The sequence below is a fragment of the Pleurodeles waltl genome, chromosome 11 (assembly GCF_031143425.1).
Source record: "Pleurodeles waltl isolate 20211129_DDA chromosome 11, aPleWal1.hap1.20221129, whole genome shotgun sequence".
Lineage (NCBI taxonomy): Eukaryota > Metazoa > Chordata > Amphibia > Caudata > Salamandridae > Pleurodeles > Pleurodeles waltl.
Genome location: NC_090450.1, coordinates 173,469,608 through 173,495,431, shown reverse-complemented (window position 1 = coordinate 173,495,431; position 25,824 = coordinate 173,469,608). Strand labels below are relative to the sequence as shown.

At 44.6% G+C, this 25,824-nt stretch overlaps 1 protein-coding gene and 1 long non-coding RNA gene across 2 annotated transcripts in view; one reads left to right on the top strand and one right to left on the bottom strand.

Moving 5' to 3' along the window:
- The window catches only part of LOC138265555 (uncharacterized), a 34,871-nt gene extending 19,374 nt beyond the window's left edge, over positions 1-15,497 (top strand). Inside the window, exons 3-4 of the long non-coding RNA XR_011199383.1 lie at positions 1,250-1,354; positions 14,776-15,497. This is a non-coding gene — a long non-coding RNA (uncharacterized lncRNA). The remainder of the gene's footprint in view (positions 1-1,249; positions 1,355-14,775) is intronic.
- Positions 1-25,824, bottom strand: part of ANKUB1 (ankyrin repeat and ubiquitin domain containing 1) — a 162,427-nt gene that overhangs the window by 54,162 nt on the left and 82,441 nt on the right. The window lies entirely within an intron of this gene.

Genomic DNA, 25,824 nt, shown 5'->3' with positions numbered 1-25,824 from the left:
CTGAACATTGTGTGGCTCTGCATGGTGTAATAATTCCAGAGTAACGCAAGGTGGGACTAATCACAGCCTTCTCTTTCTCTGCATTGGAAAGGCATTCAATTAGTGGAGCATGGGGGTTCCCATGCATCCACCTATATATTTTTGTGCATTCCCAGATTTATACATACTTACAAACCTGGGAATGGGTCAAAATGCTATGACTTCACAACAGAGGCGTACCAAGGAGAAATGTCTTTATTTCTCCTCATTACTTCTTCTTTTAACGAGGAAAGAAAGAGTAAAATGTCTCTTAGGATTGTTTTCGTGCAAGAAGGTCTCCCTTCCTGCACAAAAACAATCCTGACTGAAACACAGGCACCCTTGCATCATGGCCCAAGGTGTCAGGCTTTACCTTTTCGGAGGAGTGAAATAGGCACGTCGTAGTTCCCTGCTTCCCTCTGAATCAAGCAGATCACTAAGGTGGTCAAACCTGTCTCACCGGGACAAAGGGATGAAGCTTGATCAAGCAGATTCCATCCTCCCCACTGACGACACTGGGGTTATATATCCAGCTTCAAGGAAATAAATGACATAACTTTAGAGCTAAAGATAGTCACTATTATGACTTTAAACTGATGTGCCCCACCTGTGCACACCATATGTCCCTTCCTCCTAGCTACTTGGGTGTTTCCTTTGGATGCATTTGTTATTCGGTCTACCTGTGGAACAAAACTCAACACAGTTAATTCACAAGGCTTTGACTAGAACCATGCTTCACTATGTGTGAGTAAGGAAGAATCACCTAACACCTACCTATATATTCTAGGCTCTGGATTCTAGCAGGCTGAAAACTGTCTTAACAGTGACCATTTGAAAATAGTGTTACAAGATTACAAAAATAGCAATATTCCAGTAGTAGTTTTAAATCAAGTTCATCTCTGGATATAGTTCAGGGTTCACCAGTCCACCAAGCTTAGTACCATGCAGATTTTAAATCGTAATACATCATTATCAATGTTCAGTAGTTCATCAAATTACACAATATAAAACATGTCATTCATAGTGAAACCAATGTCTGTCAGTTCACCAGGTCTTATGTAAATTTTCTTTCTTGTGCTTTTAGCTAAAAAAATAAGCACAGGAAAAATGGTTGATTTCATGAGCTTTATCCAAGGAAAACAATCAGATAAGTCTCTTTTCATTTAAACTTAATTCGAAATTATATTATCCAATAGAAGAGATTGCCGCTGATGTGTGTTGTTCCTTGCAGGTCACAGAGAGGACAACAAACAAGTGTGGAGAGAAAAAAGGAACCAGACGAACCCGACGCCATAGGATGCACCCTTCACAGTAGAAGGGACAGAGAAAGCTAAAGGTAATAACTAGGTGTCTTGCAGCATGGCACCCTTAAAGTAAGTGGCACAAATTGAAATTATGGCAAATAAGCATCTGCACTCATTTTCAGTTACAATTATTAGCCCAAGCAGACTATGTTGATTCTTCTGTCTTAACATCTATCCTAGACTTCCAGTGTCTGGCTACAGGGGCATGGCCCTTCCTCACTCCTAAGCAACCATAATAATTATAATCTTGGGTCGAGACCAACACATGTGTGACATAAATGTTCTCACCCTGGCTTCCAGTGCAATGTGCCCCAAATAGCTGCATTCATGCTACATGTGTTTATATGTTGTGTGTTACAATATATATCTATGTTGTTACTAGGCAGTAACAGGAAAATACATGGGGGTGTAAAATGCATCAACATATGTGCAAGGTGACCCATCTATTCATATGCATACTAAGGGCCTCATTACGAGTCTGGCGGTACATGGACCGCCAGACTCGCAGTGGTGCTCGGACCACCGCCGACAGGGGAGGTTCGACCGCCATATTATGACTGTGGCAGAGCTGCCACAGCCCGACCGCCGGCACCACCAAGTTGCCGCCAGCTGACAGCATGGTGGTGCCGGCAGTCTCAATCCGCAGCGCTGACCTCCGGATTACGACCCGCGTTTCTGCCAGCCTTTGGGTGGCGGTCCTACCGCCAGGCAAAGGATGGCAGAAAGGGGGTGCAGGGGACCCCATGGGGTTCCTGCACTGCCCATGCAGTTAGCATGGGCAGTGCAGGGGCCCTCATGGACAGCCCTGTCACGCTTTTCACTGCCCGAATTATGGGCAGTGAAAAGCACGACAGGTGCTGTCGCACTCAATGCACTGCAACATTGCCACCAGCTCTATTACAAGGCAGCATCAATGTTGTGTGTTTCCCGCCGGCCCAGCAGGAAACTTGTAGTGGGTACCGCGGAAGGACGGCCGTATATACGGTCATCCTGACACAGGACTTTGGCGGGCGGCAGTCATATGAGGGCCTAAGTGTGGAGTTTTTAAAGGTTGTATGTTACAGTTTGCTTCCCTTGTATAACTGAGAAATTGGAAGGTGCATGCCCTGTGGTGTAAATGTATTAAAATATGCTGTTTCTATCCCTTACCTGCTGGCAATACCATTTGTGTGTACTATAACAGCTAACTAAGCCAGCATGGTATCCTCTTACCCTTACCATATTTCACACTTTGACTGCGAGGGAAAGTACAAGTACTACTGTTTGTTAGGTGTAAACAGTGAGTCCAGATGAAAACTGTGATACCTTAGGGGGCGTCTGTCATACGTCTGAAACATGTTGAAAGATACGGCTGAAGCATGTTGCCAAGCATGATGCCTCAGTAAATAAAGTCCAGCAGCATCCAGTTTCTCATATTATTAACTGATGTACCCAAAATAAAGGAATACCAGGTAGCTTCAAAGTATATTGTAAGCATCTTTAGATCCCAATACAACCAAATATTATCTAAGTGCTTCCTCCACTGAGGTCGAGCCCATCTTGGCATTTGGTACTAGGATGAGACCCAATGATGAAACATGCCACTGAAATGGTGGGTGACGGGCCTTTTACGTAATAGGTGGGTACCCGACAATTGTAGTCTTAAACATCTCACACCATTCCTATAGTGCATAGATCTGGGATACTTTAGTGTTATATGATTGAGTCTGGAGGTTCCATAATAGGAACGTGGAAAATTCATATCTTTTGTTTCCCAAGGTGACTTGAACAATTATCTAGATTACCCAAACAAATGGATTTCGAAACTCATGAGTTATAGAATGCATTCAATAACGTACTAATGTAACTCATTCATTTCAAAATAATCTATACCCATATATTTTGATTTCTATTCTAATATTGCAACACAAAAGGATGATGGACGGAGTGCTGAACAATGCAAACACTCACCCCCAGTCACAGATCTGGGTTTAATCCATAGTACTTTTGCTCACCATGCCACCCCAGTTTGGACCCAACCAAATCAGTCATGACCCTGTTCCTCATCCTGGACCGGAAACAAGCATCCTAGGACCAGTTTCAGGGAATCACCCTTCATCTGCCAGGTCAGTTTGAATCCAGTGGCACAGTGAGCACAGGACCCAAGTCTGCAATAATATTGCAGACATTTATTGTGGTGTTTTTTGGTCCAAATGCTCGTACTTCAACTTTTTGAGATTAGTTTCGTAATTGATAATTTTTATATGTAACAATGGTTGAAAATGGAAACTGTATTCGGTAAATCTTATTGGACTATGACATCCAGTAAAAGAAGGAAAATTGCTGAGTATCTAGCCAGACCTTAAGTTGATATATCCCTCCTTTACACATAAAAATAATAAAGTTTTACCTAGCATTGTCAAATGTTGGATAAATAACTAGGGGGCCTGATTACGATCTTGGCAGATCGGGTTGCTCTGTCACAAACGTGAAGGATATCCCGTCTGCCATATTATGACACTTTTACATCCTATAGAGATCAGAATACGTCAGACAGAATATCCGTCACGTCTTGATGAAGTATTTCATCAGCCAAGATCTTAATAACGGCCTAAGCTACGTTCTTTGCCAATGGATAAAGAATTGTTGTTGCTGTTCTGTTCTCAAGGAAATTCAATCTAAAACTACTGGATGATCATTACGACTCAGAGGGAAGATTTGTTTATATTAGAATAAAACTGAATACATTTACAGATCATTTGAGTCTTATGTTTCCTACCCATAAATAAGCAGTTATCATATTCCAGAAATAACTACCTGTCTTCTTCAAAACATAATTCGTTTATGATTTAAAAACCTTAAACTGAACAAACTGATACATGAGATAACTCCTTCTTTTGTTTGTTATATAAATTCACGATTATGAGGGAGGAAGCTGCGCAAGCACTGGGTGAGTTGTCTCTTCTCATGCTTTACATTCTTGCCATCTTATGGACTAAAATCACTGCTCAGAGAATGTTCACTTGATCGGCACAACATTGTTGTGCCTGCAGAAGTGCCAATTATAATGTTGAGCATGATGGGTATATGATGGTGTTGCGCTACACGATGATCGTTGATCTGCGGAGCTCTTCTTCCTATGTTGCAACAAGTAAAGATGGAGGCTGATGTCATTCAACTTTAATAAGAGGAACTGTGTAGTAGTAAGGCACCACAGTACTACTGAGCATGAAGAGTGAGGACAGACAAATACTGATGGTGAACTGCACTGGAATGGTGGGTGCAACTACAGTACTCTGCTAGAAGACAGCAATTGCCATTGGAGAGACAGCATTTTCTTCCTATGATCTCAAAGGACAGCAGACGAGCCTGCTCAGCGCTGACAGCTCCAGAGTGTTGGCACAGCAAAGCAATACAAGGGCTGCTGTTTCATGAACTGAAACACAGAACTGCAGTGCCTAATCATTTATACAGGAAACACTTAGGCAAACAAAATAAGAGTCTCATCAACAGACTAGACTTCAGCATCAAGAACAGTGAAAACTCCAGCGCCGGATGATTAGGTTAGTTCCTAATCACAAGGCGAATGCAAAGTGGGCACTCCAAGAGACACCGCTCATGAAGAGATAGCCAGTCTTTTTTAGTAGAGAGTGGTACCTTTGGTGGCATCATTAGAGGGCTTCCATAAAAAATGAATTCAATTAGATCTGTGATTAAAACTGTAAATGTCAGGTTTGAGTCCATGTCCACTAAACTCACAGCAGTTGAGTAATCTGTTCAGACCATGATTAAGAGTATTTTACCAACACACTAGGGAACTCTCACTGCAAACCAAGCCATGGCTGAGTCCTTAATGCATTTCCAGTATTGTGTTTATTAATGGTTTATACAAGACATTTAAATGATTTGCACAATCCGAAGCAATTGCAATATTGTATCTCATTGAGCTTGCCAGTAATGTAATCTCTTTCAAGTAAAAAATAATAATAATGTTATGAACTAAATTTACATTAGTAGGAATAATAAATTAAAAGCGATCCTAAAGTAGGTTACCTTGTGACAGTAACATGATAAATGTTTAGCTGATTCAGTTTGTTTTACATAATGTACAAATGTGTTTATTCTAGAGCATGTCCTTCTGAAATTGTGAGATGGCTGAACCTAATACACATGAGATACATAATGTCTCAAATTATGCACAACCCTATATAAATCTAAATATCTATTATAAATTGTTTTCCTATTTAAAGCCCAGAGAACAGTATTACATCAGAGTTTGGTAATATCTCTAGATAGTGTTTTAAATCTGGTAATTTAGATGGATAATGAAATAAAATGTTTAAGATACATACTTCCGACTAGTATTGACAGAAAATTTGTAATCTTATGAAGGGCTGTCTTTAGCTGTAAAAAGTTCTTAATTTTTTTTACGGACTATGTTTGGGATCTGTGCTTCTTTTTAACAATATCCATACTAAGGGTCCACAGAGAAATTACTCAGATGCAATGCGGGCCCAATTCCTAACAACAGGAGGTATCATGGAGTATTTCTCAGAAGTGTAATTTTTTTTTTAATATAGATCTTTCCAGGAGACCAATTGATGTATATGTAGAGGGAACCAGAAAGGTGACCATATGTTAAAATTGCTGTCACCTTGTGTAGGAGGCTGGCCTGGCTTATAGTGGGTACTTTGTGGTACTTACACCTTGTGCCAGGTCCAGTTATCCCTTATTAGTAGATTAGAAGTGTTCTAGCAGTTTAGGCTGATAGACGTAGTTATAACAGAGCAGCTTAGGCTGAACTAGGAGACATGCAAAGCTCCTACTATACCACTTATAACTATATCAGAAGAAACACAATACTCAGAGTTACTAACAATAAAGGTACTTTATTTTAGTGACAATATGCCAAAAGTATCTCAGAGGATATACTCCCTTAGGAGGTAAGTAATATACACAAAATATACACACAAACCAAAATCAGGTAAGTAAAAAGTTAGAAAAGTAGTGCAAACACTGTAGAACACTATAGGGGTCATTTTGACCCCGGCCGGCGGCGGTAGCCGCCGGCATGGCTGGGACCGCCAGAAGACCGTCCCGCGGTCAAAAGACTGCGGCGGTCATTCTGGGTTTCCCACTGGGCTGGCGGGCGACCGCCAAAAGGCCGCCCGCCAGCCCAGTAGGAAACACCCTTCCACGAGGAAGCCGGCTCCGAATGGAGCCGGCGGAGTGGAAGGTGTGCGACGGGTGCAGTAGCACCCGTCGCGAATTTCAGTGTCTGCTAAGCAGACACTGAAATTCAAAGTGGGGCCCTCTTACGGGGGCCCCTGCAGTGCCCATGCCATTGGCATGGGCACTGCAGGGGCCCCCAGGGGCCCCACGACACCCCTCACCGCCATCCTGTTCCTGGCGGTCGAAACCGCCAGGAACAGGATGGCGGTGAGGGGGTCGGAATCCCCCATGGCGGCGCGGCAAGCTGCGCCGCCATGGGGGATTCCTCAGGGCAGCGGAAAACCGGCGGGACACCGACGGTTTTCCGGTTCTGACTGCGGCCATACCGCCGCGGTCAGAATGCCCTCAGGAGCACCGCCAGCCTGTTGGCGGTGCTCCCGCCGACCCCGGCCCCGGCGGTCAAGGACCGCCGGGGTCGGAATGACCCCCTATATAATGCAGTAGGAGACAATAGGCCTAGGGGCAACACAAACCATATACTCCAAAAGTGGAATGCGAACCACAAATGGACCCCAGGCCTAGTGTAGTGTGTAGAGGGTCGCTGGAGTGTGAGAAAACACTAAGGGTGTCCAAGATACCCCACCCCAAGACCCTGAAAAGTAGGAGTAAAATTACCCTACTACCCCAGAAAGACAGTAAAGTCGAGATAGGGTATTCTGCAGATACAACAACTGACTGCAAAACCTTGAAGACATATTCCTGGACCTGGGGACCTGTAAAGGAAGGGGACCAAGTCCAAGAGTCATGCAAGTGTCCAGGGGGGACAGGAGCCCACTAAACCCCGGATGAAGGAGAAAAAGGGCTGCCTCAGGGTGGAAGAAGCCAAAGATTCTACAACAACGGAAGGTGTCAGGAACTTCTCTTTTGGCCAGAAGATGTCCCACGGCGTGATGGAGGATGCAGAGTTGTTTCCACGCAGAAAGACCGCCAACAAGCCTTGCTAGCTGCACGGTTGAAGGTTTTGGGTGCTGCCAGGGCCCAAGAAGGACCAGGAGGTCGCCCCTTGGAGGAGGAGACAGAAGGGGCGCTCAGCAATACAGAGAGCCCACACAGAAGCAGGCAGCACCCGCAGAAGCACCTGAACAGCCATTCAGAAGATCTGAGCCCGACGGTCGACTCAGCTCAACAAAAGGGGGTCCCACGAAGTCGGAGTCCAACTCAGCGAGTTGGACAATGCAGGACGGAGTGCTGGGGACCTGCGCTAGGCTGTGCACAAAGGAAGTCTTGCAGAAGTGCACAGAAGCCCTAGCAGCTGCAGTTCACGCAGTACACAGGATTCCTGCCTGGCATGGAGAGGCAAGGACTTACCTCCACCAAATTTGGAAAGAAGGGCCACTGGACTGTCGGGGACACTTGGATCCAGCTCCTGTGTTCCAGGGACCACGCTTGTCAACATGAGAGGGGACCCAGAGAACCGGTGATGCAGAAGTTTGGTGCCTGCATTAGCAGAGGGAAGATTCAGTTGACCCACAGGAGATTTCTTCTTGGCTTCCAGTGCAGGGTGAAGGCAGACAGTCCTCAGAGCATGCACCACCAGGAAACAGTTGAGAAAGCCGGCAGGATGAGGCGCTACAATGTTGCAGGTAGTCTTCTTGCTACTTTGTTGCGGTTTTGCAGGCGTCCTGGAGCAGTCAGCACTCGATCCTTGGCAGAAGTCGAAGAGTGAATTGCAGAGGAACTCTGGTGAGCTCTTGTATTCGTTATCTGATGAGATACCCACAGGAGAGACCCTAAATAGCCCTCAGAGGAGGTTTGGCTACAGAGAAAGGTAAGCACCTATCAGGAGGGGTCTCTGACGTCACCTGCTGGCACTGGCCACTCAGAGGTGTCCATTGTGCCCTCACACCTCTGCATCCAAGATGGCAGAGGTCTGGGACACACTGGAGGAGCTCTGGGCACCTCCCCTTGGGAGGTTCTGGTCAGGGGAGTGGTCACTCCCCTTTCCTTTGTCCAGTTTCGCGCCAGAGGAGGGCTGGGGGGATCCCTGAACCGGTGTAGACTGGCTTATGCAAGGAGGGCACCATCTGTGCCCTTCAAAGCATTTCCAGAGGCCAGGAGAGGCTTCTCCTCTCAGGCCCTTTACACCTATTTCCAAAGGGAGAGGGTTTAACACCCTCTCTCAGAGGAAATCCTTTGTTCTGCCTTCCTGGGACTGGGCTGCCCAGGCCCCAGGGGGGCAGAAGCCTGTCTGAGGGTTGACCAGTAGCAGTAGCTGCAGAGAAAACCCTGGAAAGTTAGTTTGGCAGTACCCGGGCTCAATGCAGGAGCATGCAGATGCATGGAATTGTCCCCCCAATACCAGAATCCATGATCCTAGACATGTTACATGGCCATGTTTGGAGTTACCATTGTGACGCTACATATAGGTTTTGACCTATATGTAGTGCACGCGTGTAATGGTGTCCTCGCACTCACAAAGTCCGGGGGAATTGCCCTGAACAATGTGGGGGCACCTTGGCTAGTGCCAGGGTGCCCTCACACTAAGTAACTTTGCACCTAACCTTCCCTAAGTGAGAGATAGACACATAGGTGACTTATAGGTTACTTAAGTGCAGTGTAAAATGGCTGTGAAATAATGTGGACGTTATTTCACTCAGGCTGCAGTGGCAGTCCTGTGTAAGAATTGTCTGAGCTCCCTATGGGTGGCAAAAGAAATGCTGCAGCCCATAGGGATCTCCTGGAACGCCAATACCCTGGGTAACTAGGTACCATATACTAGGGAATTATAAGGGTGTTCCAGTGTGCCAATCAGAATTGGTAAAATTAGTCACTAGCCTGCAGTGACTATTTTAAAAGCAGAGAGAGCATAAACACTGAGGTTCTGGTTAGCAGAGCCTCAGTGATACAGTTAGGCACGCACAGGGAACACATACAGGGCATACTTTATGAGCACTGGGGTCCTGGCTAGCAGGATCCCAGTGACACAAGCAAAAACAAACATACATACAAGTAAAAATGGAGGTAACATGCCAGGAAAGATGGTACTTTCCTACACAACCCCCCCCCCCCCAAACGAGGGACAATAAGGCTAACCTTGCCCAGATGAGTCTTCATTGTCTAAGTGGAAATATCTGGAGAGTCCATCTGCATTGGAGTGGGTACTCCCAGGTCTATGCTCCACTGTATAGTCCATTCCCTGTAGGGATATGGACCAACTCAACAATTTAGGGTTTTCACCTTTCATTTGTTTTAGCCAAAGTAGAGGTTTGTGGTCTGTCTGAACAATAAAGTGAGTACCAAACAGGTATGGTCTCAACTTTTTCAGTGCCCAGACCACAGCAAAGGCCTCCCTCTCTATGGCAGACCAACGCTTTTCTCTACGGGTCAACCTCCTGCTGATAAAAGCAACAGGTTGATCCTGGCCCTAAGTATTAAGCTGTGATAGCACTGCCCAACCCCCAATTCAGAAGCATCAGTCTGGACTAAGAACGTTTTGGAGTAGCAAGGGCTTTTTAGGACAGGTGAGGAGAACATGGCCTGTTTGAGCTCATCAAAAGCTTTTTGACAGCTAGCTGTCCACAATACCTTTTTAGGCATCTTTTTACTAGTGAGGTTATTAAGAGGAGCTGGGTCATATTTGTGATGGAGAATCCTATCTTCCAAACACTAAATGAGGTCCTTAGTTCTCAATAAATTCATATATACAGGGAGTGCAGAATTATTAGGCAAGTTGTATTTTTGAGGATTAATTTTATTATTGAACAACAACCATGTTCTCAATGAACCCAAAAAACTCATTAATATCAAAGCTGAATATTTTTGGAAGTAGTTTTTAGTTTGTTTTTAGTTTTAGCTATGTTAGGGGGATATCTGTGTGTGCAGGTGACTATCACTGTGCATAATTATTAGGCAACTTAACAAAAAAAAATATATACCCATTTCAATTATTTATTATTACCAGTGAAACCAATATAACATCTCAACATTCACAAATATACATTTCTGACATTCAAAAACAAAACAAAAACAAATCAGTGACCAATATAGCCACCTTTCTTTGCAAGGACACTCAAAAGCCTGCCATCCATGGATTCTGTCAGTGTTTTGATCTGTTCACCATCAACATTGCGTGCAGCAGCAACCACAGCCTCCCAGACACTGTTCAGAGAGGTGTACTGTTTTCCCTCCTTGTAAATCTCACATTTGATGATGGACCACAGGTTCTCAATGGGGTTCAGATCAGGTGAACAAGGAGGCCATGTCATTAGATTTCCTTCTTTTATACCCTTTCTTGCCAGCCACGCTGTGGAGTACTTGGACGCGTGTGATGGAGCATTGTCCTGCATGAAAATCATGTTTTTCTTGAAGGATGCAGACTTCTTCCTGTACCACTGCTTGAAGAAGGTGTCTTCCTGGAACTGGCAGTAGGACTGGGAGTTGAGCTTGACTCCATCCTCAACCCGAAAAGGCCCCACAAGCTCATCTTTGATGATACCAGCCCAAACCAGTACTCCACCTCCACCTTGCTGGCGTCTGAGTCGGACTGGAGCTCTCTGCCCTTTACCAATCCAGCCACGGGCCCATCCATCTGGCCCATCAAGACTCACTCTCATTTCATCAGTCCATAAAACCTTAGAAAAATCAGTCTTGAGATATTTCTTGGCCCAGTCTTGACGTTTCAGCTTGTGTGTCTTGTTCAGTGGTGGTCGTCTTTCAGCCTTTCTTACCTTGGCCATGTCTCTGAGTATTGCACACCTTGTGCTTTTGGGCACTCCAGTGATGTTGCAGCTCTGAAATATGGCCAACCTGGTGGCAAGTGGCATTGTGGCAGCTGCACGCTTGACTTTTCTCTGTTCATGGGCAGTTATTTTGCGCCTTGGTTTTTCCACACGCTTCTTGCGACCCTGTTGACTATTTTGAATGAAACGCTTGATTGTTCGATGATCACGCTTCAGAAGCTTTGCAATTTTAAGAGTGCTGCATCCCTCTGCAAGATATCTCACTATTTTTGACTTTTCTGAGCCTGTCAAGTCCTTCTTTTGACCCATTTTGCCAAAGGAAAGGAAGTTGCCTAATAATTATGCACACCTGATATAGGGTGTTGATGTCATTAGACCACACCCCTTCTCATTACAGAGATGCACATCACCTAATATGCTTAATTGGTAGTAGGCTTTCGAGCCTATACAGCTTGGAGTCAGACAACATGCATAAAGAGGATGATGTGGTCAAAATACTCATTTGCCTAATAATTCTGCACTCCCTGTATAGGTACTTATATTTGTCTGTGGTTTCTAATGTTAGTCTATCTAAGAACCACTGGCCTCTAAACATTGCATTTCCAAAGATCCTAGTTTTTAATTTACTAACATTGATCTGCAAAGATATATGTGCGTAGGTGGCTAATGTGTCTTAAATACACTAAAGTCCTCTGACAGTCACATCCCACATCAGGAGATCATTAGCTTAATGTAAATGATTCATTTTCATTCCTTCTAGAAATGAAACTAAACAATGACATCTAGTGCGAGCTGTGTTTAAAGTGCTTACATATACATTAAACACTGTTGGTGCTAAGAAACACTCTGGCTCACTCCATTGTAATTGAAACGTTTGGGAGCAGGCTCATCTGCTGGGGTGTTAAGTAGCTATACCCAAGTGTGCATATGAAATTTCACCAAGGTGGCAATTATTCCATTTGGAAATCCTAAATGTATTACATTTCTTTCATAACAAGTTGTGGTCTGTGAGATCAAATGCCTTTGAGAAATCAATGAACGCCCAGTGAAATGCAGATGATCTTTTCTTAATGTTTTCGATGCTCATAACTATAGACGCATTCTGCCTTTTACAACAGAAAAGACTTGCAGAATCCTAATTGAACAATTGGCAGTTCGAATTTGTGGCAATGATTTTATCAAATAGTTTAGCAGGTGGCCATAACACAAAAGTCATTAGTAGTACCTGGGAGCAGAGGTCGCTTTTCTTAAGATCTGCCACAAAGAAAGCGCTCCTCCGAAGTGCTGATATCTCACCCCTGTTATAGAACGTCTTACACAGCAGTGCACAACCAGGGACCCACAATCCTGGACCCTTCTTCAGTGTATTAATGGATATGTTCCCTCACGGATTTGGTACATGTGATATTTTTTACTCTGTGAAGGTCCTCAATATCGATTAGCTCAGATGCGTAATATGGCAACCTCACTTGTTGAAATGCACTGTATGTTGTGTTTATTTTTTAATACAATAGATGCAAAAATAAAGGTTTAAAAAAAAGAAATGTACAATGAAAAACTAGAATGTGATTGACAGTCATGATGTGAGTCGGAGAATGGTATGTAACCTCCCTTCGTAGATCTCACACGACGATAAAAGCGTTTAAACTCTTATTCAGTTTTTTCTCTTTTCTCTTTCTTTCTTTTCTCCATTTTTGATGACTCAAAACAAGATTGCTTATACTTCTCGTACATTTTATTTTGACAAATCAATAAAAAAGTTTGAAAAAATAGTATATTTAATGATAGACGATCGGGTCTCTTGGTAATAGAGGGTCGCATTTTATAGATTCATTCTGTGACCAGATCAACTGGCAGGTGATAGGCAAATCCCCAGATAAACTTGGTGGAGCAACGTCTACAATGACAACCAGGTCGCCCTTGGGAAGTCATATAAAAAAAATACGATTTGCAATCCAGCTTTAAAATGCAGCTTTTGTTAGAGGCAGTTGTGCTTTCCATTGCAAACCTCAGAAACAATTTCTTGTTACTGGAGCAAACTACATTTAACATATTGACTCGTTTCCACCTCTATGCTGGTTCTTATGTTTAATCATGATTTAGATGTTGAGTTTAATAGTTTAAGAGTATGCTATCTGAGCCGTGTCCATATTGTTTCCTTAGACTGTGTACTTCACTATGTATTTCATTGTCAAACCAATCATTAGTCTTATCCTGTGTCATTCTCACAGAAATTGGAAAATGAAATTAGAGGAACCACTGTTTGGATACTGGCTTGTTGTTCTCCAACCAGGAGAACTAATTTATGTTGCTTGAACAAGATTGTTTCTAATAATCTACGATCTTTTAAGATAATTACTCCTGTCCGGAGCCACTGATTTCAGGAAAGCTCAACATATGTTGGCAAGTTGTACGTGACATAGTGGGACAATCTGGGCACTGCTTACCATAACATAAAGGAAACATCAAATGAAGTCTGTAGTTTGTCTGGGATTTTAATCCTGCTTTGATTACAAGGGGATATGAAAAGCAGAGGTTTAGGGAAGACTTTGTTATCCTGGCAACCTCTTCCAGGATCGATTGAGGATTGTGTAGAATCTTAAAGCAGGGGTTGCTTCAAAAAATTTGGAGTGTTTTTACAGCACGCAATATATGTGCCACATGGATGTGGTGCTAAATCACCCACTTTCCTTACTGTGCTGTCTCACTCTCATCTGCTGTAGTTTCATGATTTATCAGCTATCAGAGATAATGTTTATAGCTCTCATGAGTCTTATGTTTGACAATGCCTTCTTCCTTTTACAGGCGATATTTGTACAATGAGGCTGTATGTATTGTATTATTAATCCCTAGACCTCATGTCTCGCCATTCCGAACTTATGGGATGTTTGATTATGAACTCACAGTCATTGAGTTCCCCTTATGTGTTCTAGAAGCCAGTGTGGTCCTTAGTTTACGTGTTGATGGCAATTTGTGTGATGCCGCGAAGACCTGCGGCGCCCCGCTTGCGGACCACAGTCAGATCGGTGGTCCGTGTCCTGGATGGCCGTTTCTGCCACGGGGCGCGTTTTGAGCCATGTTTCGGCCCGCTGCCTATTTTGCGGTCCACAGCGCAACTGGTACAATTTTCTTTGGGCGCTGCTTTGCGCTGCGCCCCCCTTTTGTCCTTGTAATCTCTGTTACCTATTTTTTCTGCCTTTTTTCTTGTTTTCTCTTTCTTTGTGGTTTCCCTCTTAGCCATCTTTTATTCTTCCCAGGAGTTTGTGTTTCCTTCCCTGCATGATTTGCTTCCTCTTTTACACCATAGCTATTTTTCCATTCACTCTAATGTGGCTTTTCCCAATTCAAGATGGTGTCTGCAAAACGTCCTGCGTGTCACTTCCTGTTTGCCAGTATATAAGCACAGTTGGTTTTCTGTTCCTAGCGTTGCAAACACTTCCATTCTGGTGGTGCTCCTCGCTCCTGTATCTGGTGATTTTTTGGACTTCTGTTTTTATCTTGTCTGTAGTTTTTGCTGTTTCCAGTTCAAATTACACTCCTCTTTTTTCTTGCCTCTTTTTCAGGAGTTCCTTGCTTCTGAGGTTTTTCCCAGGAATAGTTTTTTCCCTGTGGAACTTCTTCTGGAGGTCACGGTCTGCCTGGTGTTACTCTGCACGCGTACACGCCTTTCAGAACACTGACCAATTTGATACTTCAATGAGACACTGATTACGGTACGAGATGTAACAATGAAACATGTCTGAGGAGTGCTTGGAATTACTATGCATAAGGACACAACTTTATATTGGATGACCATGAGGATGTGGTGATAATTATGGTAACAATGAGTCTTAGAAACTTTAATAAGCCTTGATGAAGTCAGAGCTAATATTGTTCGCATGAAGAAACACATGTTGGCTGGACGGGCTGTTGGAATTAAAGAACACATCTAATAAAAACAAGTGGACCTACTGAATATAGAGATACGGACATTGATCATAATTATTTAACATGAGTGCCTTGGATTGTGTATCGTTTTTTTCTGTTTGGAAATTTGTGGGGGAGTAGGGTGGGTCCTCATTTCATAATTACAAATATTGGGGTGGAAGAGTTGTGAGCGCCATTCCTATCAACACACCCTGTCGGATTTCTATGCCTGGTGTTACTCTATCGTCAGCAGCAGGGCTACTGGAAAGGGTCGCCCTTACCTTGGTCAGTCCAGAGCCAGCAAGTGACCAGGTGGTGCCTCGAGATTGACAGATAACAACAGTAATCAGCATTCAGATCGTGACAATTTGTTGCATTTGTGATTTTTACTTTGTTATTTTGGTGTGTTGTTTTTTTTTTAACACTCAAAAAACAGTAAAGTATTATGAGCATCTTCCTTTTTCTTAAAGATAGAGAATCGATGTAGATGGTGTATTGAATGAAAATATTAAATCCAAAATGCTGGCATTTATTAATGATTATTTTTCATTCAATAAGTTGGATGAAACCTCTTGAATTTTTAATTGGAGAGTATTTAAAGCCATGCCGTAAATTTAATATGGCTCATGAGAATAAGAAATTTCATTTCAAATTTTCTCATTTGGAAGAGCAAATAAACAGAGCAGAAAAGCAATGTGTGTCATCCAATAATTATGTTTTGAATTTAAGATTTTAACGAGTAAAAAAGCAGGTTATGGGTTATCAAATTAAAAGACAAAATATTATTTTAACCATACATTCAAATCAATCTTATACTTAAAAGCAATGACGAATTAGTTCCCTTGACTCAAAAATATCACTGATAAATAATGTCTTTTAGTGTACATTAAATGAGAAGCCTTCTAACATACATCTTGTCCGACAAGATTTCTCTTAGATTCCAGTGGCAAAAACCTGTGTGAAAACTGCGACCTGCCACATAGTTTTTTTCTGGTGGTCCCAAGAGTCAAAACCCTTTTCTTTGGGAAACGCTCCATCTCAGTGATACCAGCCAAATCATGGAATTCTCAGCCCTTTTTCCTGATATGAACAATTTCTCCTGACTCCTTCATCTTAAGAAGATGTTGAAAACCTGCTGGGTGAGCCATTGGGTCACTGTGATTTATGTGTTCCCAGTTATCAGTTGAAATGGAACTTCAGTGTAGGTGCACTATATAAATAAGTATAATATAACATAGCAAGCCTGAAAATATTCAAAGTAGTATCATACAGAAATTTCTAGCATATTGTGATTTTCCTTTCATTTCTTAGTTGCACATTGTGGTAAATCGTACTCCAAAACCGAAATATACCTAATTGCTTAAGACCGCGAGTAGTTCACTGATGCAAAACTCCCTACGGTTAAATGTTGAATCTAGTATACAAAATACATTTGACTCAGAGAAGCTGGTGGTCATTGCTGTTGACATTCTGCTGATCGCAATAAATAGCGATGTTGGTCCCATTAGCTTAGTTATGGACTCAGTCTAATGTTGCAATGAAGTTGATATTCATATGGGGCATTTATCACTTACACCATGATTTCTCCCATCTTATCGTAATTCCTAACATCTATTACACCATTCCAAAATACCAAACTCCTTAGAACCACTCACTAAAGTCCTTGAGTTGCAGTGGGATATACATTTCAACTTCAACAGACTTACTACTTATATTTGGGTGCTCCTTCAGTACTGATACTGCTTTATGCAGAAAAACTCTGATAGTAAATATCTATCTCCCTCTTTCATTTGTAACCACGCAAAAGTACATTCCATATTGCAGCAATTGGAAACACTAGTTTCCACATGTTTTTCCACCCTCATAATTCACATAAGTGACTTTAATTCAAATGTAATTTATAATGAGCCAGACCAACAGAGAAGAAGATTTTGGTATCCCATTGCATGTGTACCAGCGTTAAAGGAAATGTGGCAGTGGGAAAATGTATCTTTGATTTTTTAAATAATTGTATCAATTCCCAAAGTGATCATTACCTGCAGTCAATAAGCAGAGACAGGCATGCAATCACCTTCCAAGAAGATCATCTGGTACAGTATAATGCGTGCATGATTATAATAGGAAAGAAGTCAAACGGGATGACTCTCTTAACCCTTTCACTGCTAAGACTTTCACCCCTCCTGAGCTAAGCCTTTTTTTGGCTATTTTGGGTAGTTCGCTCTTAGGCCCTGTTCGACCAGGCCCTTTTTGCCAGATTATCCCCAAACTTTTTACCTTCTTCCTCCTATTTTTCCTGACCTGCTTTTGTTGGCTTTAGGACTCTGGGCACTTTACTTCTGCTAACCAGTGCTAAAGTGCATATGCTCTCTGTCTAAAATGTATTGGTGATTGGTTTTTCCATGATTGGCTTATTTGATTTGCATTTAAGTCCCTAGTACAGTGCACCAGATGTGTCCAGTGCCTGTAAATCAAATGCTGCTAGTGGGCCTGCAGCCCTTATTGTGCCATCCACTTGGGAAGCCCTGCAAACATGGTCCAGGCCTGCCATGGTAGTGCCTGTGTAGGCAGTTCTATACTGAAATTTCGACCAGGCAAATGCACCCACTTGCCAGGCCCAAACCTTCCCTTTTACTACATGTAAGTCACCCCTAAGTAGGCCCAAGGCAGCCCCGTTGGGCAGGGTTCAGTGTATTTCAATGGTAGGACATGGATTGGTGTGTTTTACATGTCGTGATAGTCAAATACTGATAATTTTGTTTTTCATTATTGCAAGGCCTATCTCTCCTACAGGGTGACATGGGGATTGCAGTGAAATATCTTTCAAGTGTAGTTCCCCATTGGTAGCAGATAGAGAGATGGAGTTTGAGGTCTCTGAACATACAGTTTGAAAATACATGTTTTTGTGAAGTTGGTTTTTAAACTGTAAGTTTGAAAATGCTACTCTTAGAAAGTGGGCATTTTCTTCCATAACCATTCTGTGCCTCTGCCTGCCTGTGGAATACACGTCTGTGTCAGGATGACAGTTGGGCAGTTTGTAGATTCACTGTAGATAGTCACACAAAGGGATCTGAGGTGTGCCCTGCATATCCTGATGGGTCTTCCTGGGCTAGAGTGGTTGGAGGAGTTGACACTTGCACCTGAACAGGGCTATGTATGTCCTTACACAAAGCAGGCTCCAACCCCCTGGAATGTGTTTGGGGCCAGGGCACGAAAGGCAGGGTTTTGCTTACTACAAAGACTTCTCTGTGAAGTTTGCCTACTTCTAAGACAGAAATTGGTGTACTTACTGGATCTATGATCCCACAAAGTTAGTACATGTCTGGACTGAGGACATTCTACCAGGAAGAACAGCTGGATGCTGTAGAAGGGCCTGCCACTCTGCCTGTTGTTTTGTTGTGCTGGCCTGCTGCTTTCTGCGCTTTCTACATCCTGCTTTCAAAGGTTTTCCAAGGGCTTGAGTGGAGCTTGCCTCCTGTTAAGACGTCTCAGGGACATCAAAGACTTCATCTGCTGAGAGCTCTGTCCTGTCAAGTGGTGCCGGTACCAGTTCTGGGCCCTTGAAGGAGGTTTTTGGTGCTACAAGAAGAAAATCCACATATCAGCTTACTGCATCATTCCAAACCTACGCATTGCTGTAAAGAATCCATGCATGGACGATGCCTGCACTGGAACGTGGTCCCCACTTGACGCACCTACCACAGTTTTCAACACAGTCCCCGGCTTTGGGGGAGTCTCGAGCACCACATCATCAAGGTCTGTGATGCACTGCCCTGACTCCGTGCAGGACCTGCTTCATCACTGTGAGATCAACGCATGGTGGCTTGACTTTCGACGCATCACTGACGCATCTTCCCTGGGCGCCATTTTCTTCATCAACACTGCAGTAAGGAAACTACGCTTCATGCTGCAAACAACTCACCACCTTCCCTGTGGCAGTAAGGAACCAACACATCACCTCTCTCACAACAGTAAGGAGCTGATGCATTTCCAGCTCTTTTGACGCATCACCTCCCCTGCAGCCCACGTCATCTTTATTTTTCACACATCTCAGGTACTTTGCCTCAGTCAAGCGCTTCATGGATTTCAAGGACCTACAATTACATTTAATTGTTTACAAGGGATAGCTTTGCTTGTGTACGTTGGATATTTGTTGTTTTGGTCTTTTTTTAATCAGTACATATTGGCTCATTTTCTAAACTGGTGTGGAGTACTTTTGGGGTATTTTCACTACAGTGTGTGTGCATACAAATACTTTACACATTGCCCATGAGATAAGCCAGACTGCTTGAGCCAAGCTACCAAGGGGGTGAGGAGGGGTTATCTTAACTCTGTGGTTCCCTTATCCTGACTAGGTTGAGAGTCTCTACTTGGACGGTGCAAACCACTACCATCTAGAGACCCCATTTTCAACAGGCCCCCATAACTTTTTGTCCACGTAATCTATCCATGCCAAATTTGTGTTCTTTTTTTCTAACATCCTTGGGATTCTAACGGTACCCAGGGTTTGCGGATTCCTCTGGAGGAGACCAAGAAATTAGCGAAAGTACAGCTAAGTTTGGGGTTTTTGGGTTAAAAATGGGTAAAAAGTGCTGCAGAAGAAAGCATCTGTTTTTTGCCTGCAAATGGCATCAACAAAGGGTTTGCGGTGCTAAAATCACCCTCTTCCAGCTTTCAGGAACAGGAAGACTAGAATAAAAAAACACATTTTTCAACACAGTTTTGGTATTTAACTGGGACCTACCCCATTTTTCTATTTTTTGTGCTTTCAACCTCCTTCCAGTTAGTGACAGAAATGGGTGTGAAACCAAAATTGGATCCCAGAAAGCTATACATTTCTGAAAAGCGGACAAAATTCTAAATCCAACTAGGGGTTATTTGTGTAGATCCATCAACGCCTTCCTACAGATAGTAACAGTTGAAAAAAATATTACAATTGTGCTGAAACTTTTTCCAACCGTGGTAGATTTTCTAAAGCAATACACCGGTAGTCTGCTGGCTCCTTCTGGTTGTGGGTATACATAGGGCTTGTAGGGCACAAAAAACCCAAGGTACTCAGAGCCAATAAATGAGTTACACCTTGCAATGGGTTTTCATCTTGTACCGAGTATAAAGCAATTCATTTGGTAAAATAAAAAGAGTGAAAATAGGTATCAAGGACACTTATGTATTTTCAAAATGGGCGCAAGACATGGAGTTTAGAAGCAGTGGTTATTTGCACATTTCTGAATTTGTGGGTACCCACACTAGCATGTGAATTAGATGGCATTTCTCAAAATGACTTATTTCTTACACACTGTCGTACATTTGGAAGTCCCAAATGCAGAGAAAGACAATCGGTAAGAACACTTGTTCTGCTACTCTGTGTTCCCCCAGGTCTCCCGGTAAAAATGGTACCTCACTTGTATGGATAGGCTTAGTGCCCGCAATAGGAAACAAACCAAAATGCAATAAACCTAGCTGTGGATTTTTGGCTGTAGCTCAGTCGGCACTTAGGGAAACCTAGCAAATCTGTACATGTGAAAACTAGACACCTCGGGGAATCCAGGATGGGGACTTGTGTGCTCTTGCCACATTCTTCTTCCCACAATCTCTTGCAAACCTCAAACCTTGACTAAAAACACATTCTCCTAACATTTCTGTGATGGAAAGTTCTGCAATCTGCACAGAGCCACAAACTTTTACCCCCCAGCATTCCCCTACTTCTTCTGATGAAAATGGTACCTCATTTGTGAGGGTAGGCCTAGTTTCCGTGACACGAAATGGCCCAAAATGCTCCATGGATACATCAAATATTTCCACGCAAAGCTGACCTTTATTTTTAAAAGTGAATAGCTGTGATTTTGGGCCCTACCTCAGCTGGCACCTAGGGAAATCTAGCAAACCTATATAATTTTGGAAACTAGACACCTAGGGGAATCCAGGATGGAGTGATTTGTGTCGCTCTCACCAGGTTGTTTTACCCAGAATCCTTTACAAACCTCAAAATTTGACAAAAAAATCATATTGGCCCTCATTATGACATTGACTGTAAATCCCGCTTACCGCTGCAGTGATGGCCACCAACATACCATCACGGATGTTTGCTATAATATGACACAAACACTAAACTGACAGAATACTGCCACAAACACAAATCCGCCAGATCAAAGGTAAGTGGTAAAGAGTCAGTACGAACACCCACACCATCACGGCAACAAAACAACACCCTCCACATTATGACCCACGAATCACCATGGTGAACATTCAACGGTGGTAAACCATTGGCGGTACACAATGGCGTGGTCATAATGGCCACCCAAAAACAATACAACACAACATTGGCCAATACCAAAAAACACACCTGACACTAATACACACACCACACCCGCCCACCCACAGCACTATAAAACACACACCCATATAACCCACAACCCTTTATGAACCCGAAAAATAGCCAAGAGACAGACACGCTAATCACAGGCACAATTGCACACATTACTAACACCCAGCCATCCGTCACGCACCCTACACCCCACCACATCATTCAACACCCACTGCACAACACACACAACACCCATGTCCCCACAAAGGCACCCCCGTTTCACTGATGAGAAGTTGCGGGTCATGGTGGAGGAGATAGCTAGGGTAGAGCAATAGCTGCTTGGAGCACAGGTACAGCAAATATCCATAGCCAGGAAGATGGAGCTATGGCGGAGAAATGTGGACCGGGTGAACGCCGTGCAACAAGGGTCGACATCAGGAACTGGTGGAATGACCTACGGGGAAGGTAAGTTCCATGGCAGCAAGGCACCAGCTCGCCATCCAGAGAACTGGCGGTGGACCCCCACCTCCTCCCCCACAGCTGACAGCATGGGAGGAGCAAGTCTTGGCATTCCTGGTTCCTGAGAGACTCACTGGAGTTGCCGCAGGACTGGACACTGGTGAGTCAAAATTTATGACCTATCACCCCCCATACCTGCATGCCATCTCACCCCCTCACCCTGACTCCCAACACTCCACTCCATCCTACACAGTGTACCTAAACATATGACGAACCCCAATGCCAAGCCCTGCATGCCATGCCCACTGCATGTACAGCCCTCCCAGCCCTGCATGTACACCCACTGCTTATGCATGCACAGCAACTAACAATCCCACAATCAATCACCATACACAAACAAAGGTGGCAGGGCAACAGAAACGATACAGGGGAAGCTACGATGTAGATTATGTCACAGACATGATGCATAATACATCACTTACATCCCCGCAGGTGCCCCAGCCAATCCCAGAGGCGAGGAGGTGCCACAGCTATCAAGTCCCCCAACAGAAGATGCCCCCAGCGATGACAGTAACTCTGGACATCTGGATCTGGATGAACTTCCTGGCCCATCAGGAACCACTGGTCAGTCAGCCACCCCAGCCCACTCCCAGTCCACCACAGAGGCTCCCCCCTCAGTATCCAGCACCACAGCACCCACCCAACGTCCCCACACCTCTGTCCCCAGGACACATCAATCATCAGTATGCCCACCTCGACAGGGACCCCAGTGCACAAATCACAGGGAAGGCAATCAGGGTCTTGGGGTCAGTGTCAGTGGGCACACCGTTCGGGGACACAGGCACAGGGGGACAGCACCACTGGGAGGATAGCTGTGTGCCAGGGGGAGGACAGGCTCAGGGAACCGACTGAGCCAGAGGCACTCACTAATGTCTTGGGGGCCTACCAACAATCCCAGGACAAGATGGGCCAGATTCTTGACATCATGCAGAAGAACCAGCGGCTACAAGAGTTACACCATCAGGAGATCAGGAAAGATTTGCAGGCCCTCAACACCACCATGGTCTGCAAAGCAGGGGTGCTGGCTGATATGGCCAGCATAATGAGGGAATATACAGCAAACCAGTGGGTCCCTTCCACTAGCCAGTCAACTGAACAGCCCACCACATCTGCTGCAGCAAATGGACAGGACCTCTTCCCACAGGCCACCAGCAACCCCCCTGCAGAAGGGGAATCACCCCACAAACGTTCCCTGCGACCCAGACAGATGCCAGACACACTTGCCAATACCACCGCCATGAAATGAGAACTCTCCTGAATGCCCCTCTTGTGTCCCATTCTGCCACCTTGTCCACTGTGAACTGCCTTTGCTCCCCTTCTTATGGCCCCTTGGACACTGGACCTGTGCTACAAACAGACAAACCAGTACCCTGGACTTACCTCCACCATCACCCCATTCCATTGCAATATTCCATCTATAAATGTCACTACATTAAACACCCTTGAACACAACTTGAGTGATAGTGCTTTATGTGATGAAAATGTGCAATTATGGGAAGTTACATCTTGTGCAAATGACCTGTACTCTGTGATAGCATACAAAAATGAGCTGTAGCTGTCTGCAGTCATCACATCAGTACACAGTTGTTATAACACCAACATCTGCAAAATGAGAAGGCATAGGTGACAGGCAGTTGAGATGCAAAGGAAGGGAATGCCATCCTGCTACAGTCACACTGAAAACATAAATAGTCAGTGGAATGGTCAGTTCTACTTTCTCACCTGTGTGTCATCGGAAGTACTGACGTGTAACTGATGCTCTGTTTTCCACATCCTCATAATCTGCCTCCTCATCCCCACTGTCCTCAGGGTCCACTGTTGCCACAGGGGCATTTCCAATCTCCTTCTCCTGCAGATAAGGCATATGTCGTCCGAGGGCCAGGTTGTGCAACATGCAGCATGCTACAACTATCTGGAAAATCTTTTCAGGGGAGTAGCACAGGGATCCACCTGTCAGATAGAGCCATCTGAGCCTGGCCTTCATGAGGCTGAAGGTAGGTTCTATGATATTCTGATTCACCCATGTGCATCATTATACCGATTCTCAGCCCCTGTCCTGGCATTCCTCACAGGGGTCAGGAGCCACAATAGGTTTGGGTAGCCAGAGTCACCTGCAAGTATTGCGGGACAAATACTAGCCTTACACAATGGTACGGGGGATAACTCCTGAAGGCATACACTGACATACATTGGGTGGGGAATCTGCCTCACCTGTTAGCTACACCCTGTGCCTCTGTAGTTGTGCCGTCACATTAGGGATGCTGCTATTCCTCAGGACGAAAGTGGCATCCACCGACCCAGGATACTTGGCAGTGATGTGGGAGATGTACTGGTCCACCAGGCACATCATTTGCACATTGAGTGAGTGGAAACTCTTCCGATTCCTGAACACCTGTTCATGGTGCGGGGGGGGGGAGGAACGCAATATGTGGTCTGTCAATCGCCCCAATAATATTTGGTATATGTCCCATTGCATAGAATCCAGCCCTCACCATGGCCAAATCTTCAACTTGGGGGAAAGCGATGAAGCTGCACGTGTTTGGCCAAGGCAGATAAAACCCTTGCCAGCACGATTGAGAACATTGGCTGTGACATTCCTGCTGCCAAGCCCACTGTCACTTGGAAAGAACCGGTTGCCAGGAAATGAAGCACTGATAGAACTTGCACAAGAGGGGGATCCGAGGGGATGACGGATAGCTGATATCAGATTAGGCTCCAATTGTGCACACAGCTCTGTGATTGTGGCCCTGTCCAGTATATAGGTGAGTATAATGTACCTGTCCTACAGTGTAGCCAAGTCCACAAGGGGTCTGTACAGGGGGTCTTGTCTCCTCCTCTTATTTCTCATAGTGGTAGGTATCTAAGGGACACAAGGATGAATAGGGTATCACAAATTGAACAATGTAACCACCACCTCAGTGTACATAAAGCATGTATGTAATCGGACAATGTGAATGGCTATGTATGTGCAATTTACAGCAATGCGGTTTCTAATTTCTGAATGTTGTCCACCACCATAAAATGGCAACCGCCTGTCCTGTAAGTATGGACAGGTGGAAGTGAGGTAACTCCGCCGGCGATGGGCATCATGGCGAAAGGCGGTCTTGCACCACCATGCTATTCCTCATAGGCTAAAATGGGGCTCTTTGGAGTACAGTGTCCAATGGGGATCACCGGCGGCGGTGACGGTGTACACCGTCGCAGACGTGACTGAAATTTACTGTCTAAAAGCTCACTTAATTCCTGACTTTCCACAGTTCAACACCTCCACTGTGTGTGCTGCTGTGACCTGTGTCTGGATCCTGCCATGGCCTGTGTGACTGGGGAAAGGGCCCTTGCCTTCACTTCAGAGGAATTAGAGCGCCTGGTGGATGGGGTCCTAAACCTGTATGGACAGCTGTATGGGCCTCCAGACCAACAGGTGAGTACACCATGGGCACGATGCATGTAACAAGGTTGCATGGAGATGTGTGTGCTAGCAGCATGTCATTTGAGTGTGGGGTACGGCTGGTGGTAGTGTACATGCAGCGCTCCGGGTGATGTGTGTGCCAATGGAGATAGAAATGGTATTTGTGGGCCATACGTGTGACAGGCTGGATTGTATAGTTAATGGCGTCCTCCTGTCTGTAGTACCTCTGCAGGTCAGTGCCCATCAGAAGATGGGATGGTGGCATGCCATCACCAAGGATGTGCTGACCCTGGGGGTCTATAGCAGGCGGAGCACCCACTGTAGGAAAAGGTGGGAGGACCTGAGACGCTGGGGCCGGAAGACGAAGGAGGCCCAGCTGGGGATGGCCTCCCAACGAGGGCGGGGTGCCTGTCAGAACCTGACCCCACTGTTGGCCAGCATACTGGTGGTGGCCTACCCAGAGCTGGATTGGCTCTT